Source organism: Leptosomus discolor, chromosome 4, assembly GCF_034619465.1.
Source record: "Leptosomus discolor isolate bLepDis1 chromosome 4, bLepDis1.hap2, whole genome shotgun sequence".
NCBI classification, from domain to species: Eukaryota; Metazoa; Chordata; class Aves; order Leptosomiformes; family Leptosomidae; genus Leptosomus; species Leptosomus discolor.
In genome coordinates, this window is record NC_141394.1 from 24,006,612 (window position 1) to 24,021,273 (window position 14,662).

The following is a 14,662-nucleotide window of genomic DNA, read 5'->3' on the forward strand; positions in this document are numbered from 1 at the left end:
TTCACAGATCGAAGACAAAAGCACAACAGAAACACTTAGCAGGTTTCGATACCCTGCCTTCACACGACATGGCAGTGGACACCAAATCACAGAACGGCTGAGACTAGAAGGCACTTCTGGAGGTTGACAGTCCAATCCCCCAGCCCAAAGCAGGCTCAGCCAGAGCAGATGGCTCAGGGCCTACCTCCCCCAAATCAAGTGTTGCTCTTTTTCTTTTTTTTTCCTTCTTCTTTTCCCCTCTCAGCATTTTGAGTTCTTTTGATTTCCCTTCTCTCATTATGAAATTTTTAACTACATTCTGGTGGACTAGTTCACATTTGAACCGCAGGAGAAGCTCGCTAAGAAAGCCCTGGAAACTAAGATTCTCACTTTTTCACATTTAGAATGCCAAGCATTAGGTAAATAAAAGGACATTATGAGACTTGCAATACAACCATGAAAAATGGCCTTACAATATAGTTCAAACAGATGGAAATTTGCATATATTCAGTGGCCTAAATCACGTGACTAAAGCCAGTCTTTCAAGTTCTGTGTTTCATATTACATCTCATTGGACCCAGGAGACTGAGAAAAAGTATTACCTTTCACCGTGTAATTTCACACTGAATTTGAGAGGAAAAGCCACAGTTACAAACTGGGTGGCATGAATTCAAGAAAAAGATTCAGTGGACACTGTGAGGATCTGGGGATAACTTTTATTGTACTGCAAATCTCTAGCAACATCTCCCACTTATAATACTACATTTAATTTCCTTATGTTTCACAATTGGATAATCTTTGTTGGATCAGCAGCTTTTGTTTGAACAAATGAGAACTTGCTCTGAAAGAATCCTCAGAGAGATGCTTGCTCAGAGAAGTTCAGGAAAAAAAAAAAAGACACAATGAGGTTCAAGATTTAACTGGATGTAGAAGGAGGCATTTGTCCATAGCCCAATGTAATGGTCTTAGTCCAAATTAGAATAATAAGTGAAGTGACACCGTGAGTACCATGTCATTGGTCTAGCATATAAAATTCTGGCAGTAAACCAAAGTCATTCAAAATGAGGACAGCACCATTAAATACTTGGACAGTGAAAAGATCCAGCATCATTTAACTAAATAAATTTAATTTGTTTTATATAAAAATGATCCTTAAGAAGGCCAAACACAGGTTTTCACCTCTACAAGAATCTTTCCTTCAGTCCTTCAGTCCTAAAGAGATTTCCCACCTCCCAATATGGCAAGGCTTTGGACAAACACAGAGACAGATAACAGACAAGCAAAGACCCAGTCCATGAAACTGTATTATGAGAAGAACCCTGCTGACACTGGAGTAGCAACTTGCATGACATAGGTAAATGCTTGCAAGCACATGTGCAGATACCAGATGTGAGGATGCCACCTTACAGTCACCACCACAGCTGGGCTAAGAGCAGCTCATTTAAGCACAGCTCATCTTGCACCTCTGTTTATCACGAATTGGAGCTGAATTCATGATGTGCTATCCAGCATATGGCCACAATGAAGTCTTTACCCTGCTTGCCCCCAAAGGACCCAGGGCATGTTTCCATGCAAAGTTGTTTGCAGGAAGAGCTTTCTAAGACAGGGGGAGAATGGACTATCACTCCCCCCTCCCCAACTCTGCAAGGCTTCAGTAACTGCTTTAACTTGTGCAGAGGGTCAGATAGACACAGGGTAACCTCATGAACTGAAAAATACAAGCCACCATCAATGAGTCCTCACATCTGTGTGGAATGAATTCAGCCTCAAATGAAGGTATGTGGGGGCAGAAAGGCAAAAGAGAGCTTGCCAATGAGAATAAACACTATGAAAACTGAGTCACTTCCTTTGTTTTTCTTCCTTCCCTGATTAATATAATCAGATAATTATATTAATACCTATAGCTCAAAATAAAATAAAAAAAAAAGTACAACATTTTTCAAGAAAGCTAAATTAAACTATTTGGCATTTCTTATTTATTGATAATGAATAAGCTTGATAGTTGCTGATATAAAGCAGCAGTCCAGGACTGACATTAACCAGCACAGTCTGTGATGTCAATGTTATAAATCATACATGGGAGTCTCATGTTATGCAACATCCCACAAACTGGAGCACTAGTCATTTTTTAAAGTAATAAAGTTAAAGGGTAAGTAGGTTACTTATCGCGTTACAGCACTCAGACTTCAGCTAGTACAACACTTAAAAATATACAGATAGACATTGGAGTCTCTAAATCAATTTGTAATTTCTGAACTGGAATTATAGACCAAAGCCTAAAAAGCTACGTAGTCCTGAAGGAGCCTTTGAAAAAGAAAACAGAAGAGGTATCATTACATAATTATATTTGGGAGGAAGAAATGCTGTAAAATGTCGTCATAGGATTCCAAAGCTAAAGCTGCAGCATGAAGATTACCTATTTTAGAGCTGGAAAAGTTAATCATATTTTCGGAGGAACTATGGGAAACCAAAATCTAAATGGCTGTAGCATACTTAAAAATACGTTTCACTTTACCGGATTCAAAGTTGGTTTAGTTTACTACTGTTGCTGATAGGAGAAATTCAGAGTTGAATGTAAGCTACTGAAAAATCTAAAAAACCAACAAAACTTCCAAACAAACCACCTTTTCCTCTCATGCAGGGTTTCATATATTCGGCAATTCCCTCCATTTAAAAAGTAAGAGGTCACTTTTAAGTTCCCAGGCTGCTCAGGGGCAGAAACAAGTAAAAAGTAACTACCTTTGTTTTCCTGTACAGGAAGGGGAACTAAAAGAGGGAGGTGAGCTAGGAAGTTCCCTCTCAACTGAGGGAAGCCGCAAGCAAAGTAAATCAGCTTTGATCCCTTTCTTCCTCAGTAACTTCTTTACTGGAAGAGGATGAGAAGAAGGAAGAATGTGGCTACTAGGGGATTTGGCAAAAGATGCTCCAATCTGGTGGTGTGAGCAAGAGTTAGAAACAGCTACAACTTCATACCAGCCATTCCTTATTTCAGTTTCATATAAAATTTAATGTTGGTAATAAATCTAAAATTGGCACACAGCAAACACTCAGTCTTTCCCCAGATTGATGTTACTATGTGCATGGAAGCCAGGATTCCTATGCCTTCATCACATACGGGCACTTGCATGTGCAGAAAATGTATGCAGAATACTAGCAAATGGAAATGACGCATCTGCGTCACGTCAGGGCCTGGTCAAATGGAGATCTGGCAGAAGGGGGAGGCGGCACGAAGAGGAGCTGCATGCTACAAGGATGTCATCTAAGGTTGTCTTTTATAAGGCAACAAAGCATCCTTCCTGTAGACAACCCATGCAGCATAGGCTCACAGTAACTGCTACATTTATATTATCGTATTAATGACAGACTACAAAAATGAAAGAAAAAGGGAATTTCCCCCCAAAAGCAGAAATCTTGCTAAGTGCCCTGGAAGTTTCCTGCATTGCTTTTCTTCCTTAGGCTGTTTTTTTTTTCTGACTGAAGTTCTTGTTTGACCTCGTGAAATCCTATACCTTCACATGCTGACAGAATGATGATTATAGAGCTATTCTTAGCCTTATGACATATCTAATGACTGGTTTAGCTAATACCGCTTTTCAAATCATACAGATCCATTCCTCTAAGGCTATTGTGTTGTAAACCTGTTGCTACAAGTTTCAAAATATCTTGCAAATATTTGCTTTCCTTTTATGTTCAACAGTCTAATATACTGTTAAATTATAACTAAGGAATATCTAAAAAAACCCAACCTCTAAAAAAAGCATCTACTGACATCTTGAATGATGACAGGGTGATGTTGAAGATTTCATTTTGGGACCTACCAAGTGCAATATTCTTTTTTTGTGTGTCAGGGGAACAAGTATGACCACTCTCCTACGAAGTGTTCACAGGACCAGGTCCTTATTTTACCAGGTTGTGTTTTTTAAGGATACACTGAGCTGTCTGGAAGATAGTTTGCAGACCTACTCCACCAATTAAGAACAATCCTACAATGGTTGGCTGCACAGCCTGCAATGCTCACATACTTCTTGGAGCTTCAGTGGAATTACAGTGAAGCTAGTAGAATTACAGTGAAGCTCTTTACTTCCCTCCTCAGAATCCCATGTTGCTGTTATTTCATTACCTTAAACAATTTATCATTTCAGGATATAACTAGAAATTTCCAGCATATCCCTTCTCAAAATATGCCTTTTAAGCCAAAGGCTTTTCTTCAGTAAGTCCTTATTATAGATAGTGCCTTTGATACCTATGTTATTTCTTGAAATTCAGTAACATGGGCCCTACTTTAAGTCCTCCGTACTACATCCAAACGTAAAAACTCTTAGGATTTTTCAGTGACTCCAGCTGATAAAGGTGAGATTTATTTCAGCAATTGCTTGCTCTCTTTAGACATCAATTTTACAGGTTTTTCCTCTGCTAGCATCTCTGTACTGGGTTTTCTCAAAATGAGACTTCTTCCTACCTGCTCTGGAAGTTGCAGCCAGGGGTTGTAAGCAGGAAATTGGTGTTCAGTTCTCTTTCCAATCCTTGGTGCTCCATGCACACACACACACACACACACACACACACCCCCACACAGAGTCTTTTATACTTTCCTTATCTCTCTCTCAGCTTTGCCTCATAATCCCCACTTCAGGCCACTTCCCCAAGTCTCTCAGGAAAACATGCTATTGCAAGTCTGAATTCATTCCTGCCTTTTTCCTCTGTAGCAAAAGGCTTCTCCTTGACAATCCTTTCCATAACACCAGTACAGAGCCAAACATTCCTATTTTCCACTGTGTTTTGCATTTGATTTTTGCTGTAAGACCCTAAAGCTTTATTATTTTACTTAACTATTAATGTTGCCTTTTTTTAACACTTAATAACTTGAGTATTTAAGATAATTTCTCATGAGTTGTCCAGCTGTTCTGCTCACTGCATGCACCTTTTCTACACCTACCACAATTAGAGTTTAAACTCTGGCATGTACAACCAAAGAGTGCATAGTGAGTTCCTTCAGCAGAAACAACAAAACCCCATAAAAACCAATTATAATAACAGAGCAACTCAGGAAAAAACCCAGGGATTTAGGTTTAGATATCCATTTTAGTCACATTTTACTCCAAAATTATTTTGGAGTGAGTCCCTAGTACCAGATGCATGGAGACACTACACACTTAACAGTCTAATTTAATGGAATTACAAAAGACCTAGTCTGTAGGTGCTTGTCATACTACAGGAAAGTGGAGACAAAGGTACAATCTTTTCTGAGGTAACTGCAATCATCTACAACTGTCACTATCATCATATAGGCCATTAGGATTATGCACAGATCATCTCCTGGACAGTCATAGCCCATCTGCTCTGCCTGTGAAAATATTCTTTTTGTTTACAGCTTTTTCAGCCCCAAATTAGATCACAGCAGAAGGATTCTGCAGAACACAGAGAAAAACCTTTTCTCATCAAACACTGCTTTTCAATGTTAAAGCCCAAAATGGGATGATATTAGGTTGCACCTTTACCTCTATCAGACAGTTTAGATTGCCAGGATATTTGTGAATGCCAGCCAGTGTTCTGGAAAATTTTGTGAATATGAGGTCCCTGCACCGCAGGTATCATTCATGCAGCTATCTCCTTTGGTTGTCTTTCCAACAACTAACAAAATCCAATTACTTGTTTTACATGGCATGGTATCCTTAGATACTCAAGTCCTGTCAATTCAAAGGTGTGAAACAGATCAACTCGAAACCAGATCAATATCACAGCTCGCAATCTTGCACAGACAACAGAAAGCCTTGTAAAAGCACACTATAATATAACCAAGGAGCAAAAAATATGTATTTGAAGGGTATGATCAAACACATGTGTTAAGAAAAGACACACATGTAGGCATGCTTAAAAACTTGAGATATTTATGAAACCCCATATATACCTCCTAGATAGTTAACACCCAGATCTGAAAGGCAACAATCCTCCTCATGCAATTCACCATGTGTGTTCAGAGGGAAATCCTCATTCTTCATACAAAACATTTTTATCCCAGCATGCATGTGAGGCAATATAACCATAGTCTCCAGCCACCAGATGAGGTGAAGCCAAGCTGTGCCATTGGCTATGAGCCACATTTCCCATGAGATAAACACCACTTTAATACATATAAAACCAGGCTGCTTAAGGCTTTAGGTTAAGGCTTTTCTACATCTATTTGGGTGTAAAGGTATAAACAACTGTTCACGGAATTTATACTATATAAACTGAAAATGCAAAGGAATATTTTTCACTGATAAGCAACTCAATTTTTACATACCTTTTCCTGTTACTGGGTTTTATTGTAAACTATAGAAAATATAGAACAGACTCTGTCTGGACAGAATCAATTGCTCTGAAAAGCTTCTATAAGATTATGCACTAAATTGTTTTTGTGGTGCAGTAGCATAGCAGTGAGATTGTAAACTCAAGGACACAGAAAGATTCACCAAGATATATGAGAAATTCAATTATTCACAAGCGAAGGAAAATCAGATAAGTAAAACTGTTTTTGTCTTGAGTATACCAACCAATCCAGTGAGTATCATATGAGGTTATACTTATTGGCAATATTCCCAATAGGTAGGGGAGTACAGAGGACAAGTTTGGGAACATGGCAGACTTCTCAGTTGCTTTGAGGGTTTCAGCTTTTATCAAAAAGAAATACTATTATGTCTATGCTTTAGACAGAGTCTTGTAAAACAATACCATGTACGTCAGTGTGTGCTAACCTAGAGGAAACCATAATGCCACGATTTTAAAAGTTGAGTTCCTAACCATTTACTCGTTACAAAATAACATCACCCTGAGTGGAGCAGAGGCATAACAATGCTAGTTAAGAATGTATGTTTTAAGACTTCTGGTCTTTAAAAACATGGGAGAGGTGCAGGTGTAGATGTATCTGAATCAGTATTTACTTTTCTAAGCTGTAGGAGACGTCAAGCTAAAGCACTTGACAAGGAAAAATGCAGCATCAGTACTCTTCATTTTAGCTATAATCTTTTGTTGTTGTTAAAGCATACATCTGTGCAGACTTCAACACCTGAATGCAGTCTGAGGGCAGTATCCCATGCTACTGACAAGGTAAAAGAACAGCAGCGATGATTCAGGATTTCCCCATATTCATTTCTATTTTCCTGCTGTTTACTCACAGTGTGTGTATACAACACAGTCCCAATTCTGTTACAGTCTGTATAAATGAAACACAGGGGCAGCAGTCCCTACCCTGAAGTCTTGTAGACCAGACATGAAGAAAGTAAAAAAAGCAGGAGAGTAAACAGAAGCAGAGGTGACTCCTGACCTCCTCCAGGTTAACCATTTTGGTGTGTGACAGAGAAAGAAACAGAGTTGCCACCAAGCCTTCAAAGGAGCAGTTGTACAGCCACATTTCTACTCTGAAGTGATCATCTGTGTCATATCCCCCACACCGGGCAGCACTGGTTTTCCCTGTAACCTGTTCAACACATTGGCAGCAAAACAGCTAACAGACCTTCCCAAAATAAACACAGCTCTGCCAGAAGCTTTCTTTTGGAAACCACTCACACTGGGCTTTAGGATGAGCAGTTGCTTCCTTACAGTGTCGCTTTCAGGCAGGTTCTCAAAATCCAGTTTAGGCCCTTTGTATCTCAAGGGATTCAACAACTTGCAGTTTTCTTCTCTATAGGTGGCACAGGAATTTATCAACTCATCCCCTTCACTTGTGACAGTCAGGCACAAAGAACTTGAGTCTGCTTTCTGGTCTGCCCTGGTTAATGGATGTATCTGCTATTTTCTTCATCTGTATTTTGTATGTAATCCTTACAGACCTCACGGGAATTGCAGCAGACCTGTTCAACCACACTTTGTGGAACAGTCCTGTGACTGAAGGTAGTAATGAGTCGTGACATCTGGGAAAGGAAGAACAACTACCCAATAACATGAGTTAAACTTAGACCAGCCAGTCCTATGATATAAATATAAAGCTTTTTAGAAGTGCTTTGAAGAATTGTCCAGGTAGAAGTGATAGTAACAAGAGGGTGTAAGGGAAAAACCAGTTTAAATTGTCAAGGATGCAAAAAATTCTATGAGTAGAACAAAGACTCCTGTATGAAAAAAGGTTAAACACAGATCATCGCTTTGTCTAGTGATTATTATTAGCATAGTGCTTCCTGCAAGAAAGTATACCTAGCCGGAGTTGTAAAAGCAGCAGTAGATAAAGCAGAGTGCTCACAACTTAGCAACAGCTTTGAAAGTATTGTCAATAAAGCTACAGTTTGAAATAGGGCCAAGTGATAGTACGTGATAATACTGCACAATTGAAGCAGCACTTCAGTATCTAATCTTGGGATTAGAGCAGATCTGGAGGTTCACACTATTGAAACCATGTCAAGGCTGAATTTATAGCTCTCCTTGGCAGATATAAATAACAGCTACAGATTATTGGAGGCAAACTTTGATGTACTTCACCGAAAAAATGCCTATCGTCAAACCATGGAAACTTTCTTTTTCATCCAAAAAAGAAAAAGAAAATTCTCAGCTGCAGAAGACGCTGAGGCATCTGTTTTCCACTATCACCGTGTTTATATGAACATTTCTAAGGATCCAGCTCCTTGATACTATGGTCTTCGGTAAATCCAGTCGAGCAAAAGACCTGGCTACAAACCAGCCTTTTACCACACACAAGGACTTCACACGCATGAGATAACCATCACATTCTCCCCTATGGATATGCAGATATTGCAACCATCGAAGTGAAATATTTAGCACAGAAAAATAAATTCTGAAGTCACACAATTCCTTAGTGGTAAGAGTATTTAATTTTTATTTTTCTTTAGTTTGTTTAAAAACAATTTTGTTATGCATACACACACACATATATATATTTGAAAAAAACAGAAAAAAGAGGAAGGACCCAAAGAAAGGATTGGTTTGGATGCCAGGAAAGTGAAATAGAAAAAGTAAAGGAGGAAAAAAAAAAGCTTGGAAAAAAAATGGGGAGATGCCATATTGGAAAATGATCTTTTAAATACTGTTTTTCAAGCTGTGCTTAGAAGCTGTCCAGGATACAGCCAAATAAGATTATTGTACCAACCTCTCCCTGTCATACTTGGCTAATATTATGTGTGATATTCCTAGTTACTGTTTGATTTTCAATAGCTACATGAACCATACATTTGGCAGAAATTGTTTACAGATTTTTGTTTATTTCCTTATTCGCATGGAAATTTCAAAGTGAAAATTCTTGCCATAAAACATGGTTCCTGTTTTTAGCCTGACAGATGCATCTGCTTCAGCAAGAACAAAACTCAACTCTATTAAAACAGTAATCCTTCCATATGACATTGTCACATAGCACAGATGTCCTTTCACAGGATTTCTGTCAAGGGGATGGCTTGCCATTCCACACTGATAGGTAGGGTTGAGGATGATCAGCAAAGAGATCAGAGATTACTTAAAATGCTTTTCATCAAATTTAAACCAACCTTTATGCAATTCACTGTGGAGCAAAATTAATTATTGCCCTGCAGTAATTGCTTCCATTTATATACACCTAAATGCTATCAAACTTTGGGAATTTGAGAGCTTCCTAACTGAACACAGAGCACCTGTCATTAACTCCTGAATGTCTCAAGACTGTGGACTTCAAAGTATTGATTTAAACTTCCTTGAAAATATTTCCACACTTGCCCTAATTCCTGTTATGTTGGAGCCAGAGTAGCTAGGATGCCTTACATAAGATGGAAAGATATGCAAAATATTCACAAAATATTTTCGTATTTTAAAATTATTCCTAATGTAGTTTTCGTATGATGAATATGCTAAATACATGGCGTTATGATCTAAGGCAAAGGTTTTACTGGTTTGCACACACCTTATATAATTCACCTGCAGCTTCACCACCCACAGGTGTTATGCCATCATCAAAAATCCATACTGAATAGAGTATGCATTGCTGCTTCTCTGTGGACAATACAACTTTGACATTATAGTCTAGAAGCTATAATGCATGCACCAGATAGGCAGGGAAACAACACTGCAGGACAAGCAAATGCCTCATTTGGGTATGCTTCCCTGGTGCTCTTGAACCAAAACTGACCATAACAAAGTAGAAGACTTTTTTTTTTACAAGTTCAATATGTGTGCTTTCTCAAAGCAGGAACTCCCTTACATAATTTTCTCTTCTTCTTTAAGAAGCTCCTTAAACAGAGAACAGCACATTTCCTTACTCTAAACAAGAAAATCTCCAGGCAAAACAAGAAACAATCAGACTTTTACTTCTTTGTCCTTCGGTATAAGAGAAGAAAGCTTTCAAAAAGACACATTTCTTTCATTTGCAAGAAATTAAATCCAGGTTTAAGGCTTTTCTCCAGCCCACTACTGTTTGCTTTCTTTGGAGGGAAGTTACAGCAGTGCCAGATCCTGGGAAGAACTTCGACATGCATTGGCAATCTTGCAAACTGAATTTAGAGTCCCACAGATTCAATACTGGGTTATTTATTAAGAGCAAGTCTTGCCTGAAGCTCTTTATGGGAGTTTACGCTAAGCCACTGGCACTTTCTGCTAGGGTGAGTTGCTTCCTGTTGTTTTTCCCTGATGATGTTTAGAGCAATGCTAATCCTCTTCATGGGGCATGCCACAGAGATACAAGTCAGATTATAAACAGCTAGTAGTTTTGATCATGATTTCCAACAGGGCCATGCAACTCAATTCCTGGAATCTCCTGCATAACTTTTCATTTTGACAAATTGCTATTGGCCGGAGAAAAAGTAAAACCAAAATGAGAGTAAAAATAGAATTTTCTATAGATAGCATTTTTGTATACGACCTGTATTCCCATAACTTTCAGCAGGACTGTGCAAAGTGTTAGCTAGAATAAATTTTTTTCTCCTTTTACACTTTGTAAACAAGGTATACTGTACAGGTAATCTATTACACATCTTAAAATATGGAAGTGAACCTGTCAGGGCTTTTGTAACTGATTTGTGAACAAATTCCCAGTTACTGTGAAACTACGTCTATTAAGATGAATATTAGAATATAAAAATCAATGGAGTTACACCAATTTCTACAACCTGGGTGTTTATTCTGTGGTCTTCACTACTAGCTTTTCAGTCTTTATGGAGATTCAAGCCCTGTATGTGCACATATATGTATTCAAAGGCTTTGATGAAGAGGAAGCAGCATGCTTATTATTTCAGGCTTTAAGTTTTATTCACCACCACTTACTATACTGGGGGATCAGGAAACTGGGCACAAGATGCCATTTCTGCCTTTGCAGATGACTGATTTCATGTTTCTCAGCTTTTGAGACCTCCCCCTTAACTTACTGAACAAGAGTCAGAAGACACTCGTCTGCTTCAGGGGGTTGAGATTGCACAGAACATTCTGGCTTTCCCAGTTTAGGGATCCTGTAGACAGCAAAAGCATCAGTCAAGTTCCCAGCCTTCCTTCCTCTGTTCTCTCTTTGCTTTGGAAGAACTGCAGCTTTTGTTACGAACCTTATTTTCTCACTCTTTTGTCACACTGGTTAGGCTATGGGTGAAGTATAATACTTCCATGGTGCCATTCGCTGAAGAATAACCAATTGGAATCAGGAAAAAAAAAAGTTTGTAGGTAATACCACTCAAAAAGCAACCTGAATCCTCCACTGCGTAGCTCTTTACTCAATGTCTCTTCATTAAACCGTGTGGACATGGGACATGATTTAGTGGGCATGGTGGTGTTGGGCTGACGGTTGGACTTGATGATCATAGAATCATAGAATGTATTGGGTTGGAAGGGATCTTTAAAGGTCATCTAGTTCAACCCCCCTACAATGAGCAGGGACACCTCTAACTAGGTCAGGTTGCTCAGAGCCCCATCAAGCCTGACCTTGAAAGTTTCAAGGGATGGGGCTTCCACTACCTCTCTGGGCAACCTGTTCCAGTGATCCACCACTCTCATATTAAAGAACTTTCTCCTCATGTCCAACCTAAATCTACCCTTTTCTAGCTTAAAACCATTACCCCTCATCCTATTGCTACATACCCTTGTGAACGGTTCTTTCCCTACCTTCTTATAGGCCCCTTTCCGGTATTGGAAGGTCGCTATAAGGTCTCTCTGGAGCCTTCTCTTCTCCAGGCTGAACAACCCCAACTCTATCATCCTGTATTCATAGAAGAGGTGCTCCAGCCCCATGATCATCTTCTGGGACCTCCTCTGGACTCGCTCCAACAGGTCCATGTCCTTCTTGTGTTGGGGGCTCCAGAGCTGGATGCAGTACTACAGCTGAGGTCTCACCAGGGCAGAACAGAGGGGCAGAATCACCTCTCGACTTGCTGGCCACACTTCTTTTGATGCAGGCCAGGTTGCAATTGGTCTTCTGGGCTGCAATTGCGCATTGGTGGCTCATGTCCAGCTTTTCATCCACTAGTAACCCCAAGTCTTTTCCACAGGGCTGCTCTCTAGCATGTCTTCTCCCAGCCTGTATTGATACTTAGAGGTCTTTTCCAACCTAATGAGTCTATGATTCACTTATATACTCTGATCACCATTTCCGTGATCAATGGAAGTCAATCAGTGAAGCCAGCTGTTGTACCAGATAAAAAATTGGAAAGAAAAGGCACAACTCATAGTTGCATAAGGTGCAACTCGTACGTAGCTAATGACATCAGACTCTGCAAACTCAGGTATCCATGGGCATTGCTCATTTCATATGCTGAAGTTCATGTATGCACAGCCAAAACCCCAAACTCTCAAGAGTAAGTGCTTACACGGGATCTTGCTACCACCAGAAGCTCTCTGCCTGCATGAAATCGGACTCCAGTCAGGCATGCCATGGAATACTATTCAGTGGAGCTACACAAGCTCATAGCAGGAAGTTTCTGTTTCTGCAGGAAGAAGACAATACACCAAATCTTGTGTCCTCGTGTCAGCCATCTTTGGCTCTAAACAATTGGGTCCCACCATTCTTGTTGTCTTTGCTCAAGAAAGTTTTGTGCTCCTTTCCCCTTTCAAAAGCATTTCTTTATGCTTTATTCAGATTAAAGACTACACTTACAAAAATGGAAGTACTATTATGCGAAATCAAGAGGCTAAGGCTACAAGCAGGGTAAGTCAGTGCACTAGTGTTTCATTATACAGCTATGACTGTTTAAAAGAGTTACTTTGCTATAGCAACCACAGCAAAAGGGATTGAATTCTCCTTTAAAATGCATTGGCTCTGCCACGGCTGCTGCAGCAAAACAAATTAATTTAAGCGTCCCTTAGAGGTCCACATGCAGTACATCCAGGTCCCCCACCAAGAGAAAGGCTGAAATGAGGGCTGAAAAAGGGAATTTCAGATTCATGCTAATTTTTTTCTCATTAAGTTTCTTTTTTTTTTCTTCTAGTAAACAATTTGTGATTGCAATTGCAACAAGCTTCCTATTGGCCTTGGGGGTATTTCAGCTTGTGACTCAAGTGTAGTAGCTCCCAGTTTGTCTAGTACTAAGGTTCATAAACATTCATAACCATTCTGCAACACCTTAATTTTTCACAGGTTGTGGTGAGCTTGGTGAAAGAGAAGTTTAAAAAACAACCCCAAAAAACAATAAAAAACTCCAACACATTCCTGCTAGGCTCAAACAGTGGATGCACTCTAAGATGACTCCTTGACATTTTCCAGTCATTGCAGAAAGGGTTGTCCCCTCTCTGGAAATAATCTAAACACTGATCCTCCTAACTGTCAGAAAAGAACCAGAGATTAGGAAAAAAAGTCTATAGACTTTTTCTGATCAACAGCCTTATCTTAAAACTGCCAATGTATAGCTGAACAAAGGTTTGCTTTAACTGGTAACAAACAAATATTTGTGCAGGGTTCCATCACACAAAAGCTGAAATAGACTGAGGCTATGACACAGTTATATGAAAGAGTCTATAGAAGAGGTAGCACTGTGAAATCAGATTGCCTTCTTAGGTGTGCCCTTTACCAAAGTGATAGTGAAAATTTGAGATCAACGTTTATCCTCCAAGTAGGATTGGAAAAGGTTATCACCCGTGTATCATTGCTGCACAGGATCTAAAGGAAACAAAAGTACAAGTACAGCAATAAGTATAGGCAGAGACAGGCAAACAACTCTGGTGTTGAAGACAGCAATTGCAACAAGGCTCTTATACTCAGGGGAGCCTGAATTCAGAAAAAAGCTGACCTAGAACAACACAACATATTCTAAAACTTTGGAACAGAAAAGAACATAAACTCCAGGAAGGACTGAAGCGGGATTAGCTTTATGTTAATAATTATACTGGTGTCTAAACTCTTAGCAGAGAATGATATTTGGTTTATAAAAGTGAGAAATCTAACAAAAGAACTGGGAGTAATTCTACTTTGGTTTTGTTCCTTCCTCCTCCCTCCACCCCCAGGACAGGTCACTGAGCAGGGCTAATGCTCATGCCTGACATCAACTTCATTATTCAATCACCCATTCAAGAGCAGCATGGATTCAATCTCAAAGGGATCTAAAAAGGAGAGATGTCACCTTAAAAATACGTTCACTCAATAATTTGTAGAATTTTCTGTAACTCCTACAGAGCAATATTTGTAGAAACCTCTCTCAAAAAATTCTAAGGGTAGAACACGCATCTGTCAAATTTAGGTCAAGCTTCACATATAGTGAAAATTGAAGTACTCCGGGTAAACCAAACAAATATCAGGGTAATTTATGTGGAACTTTTAGTACAA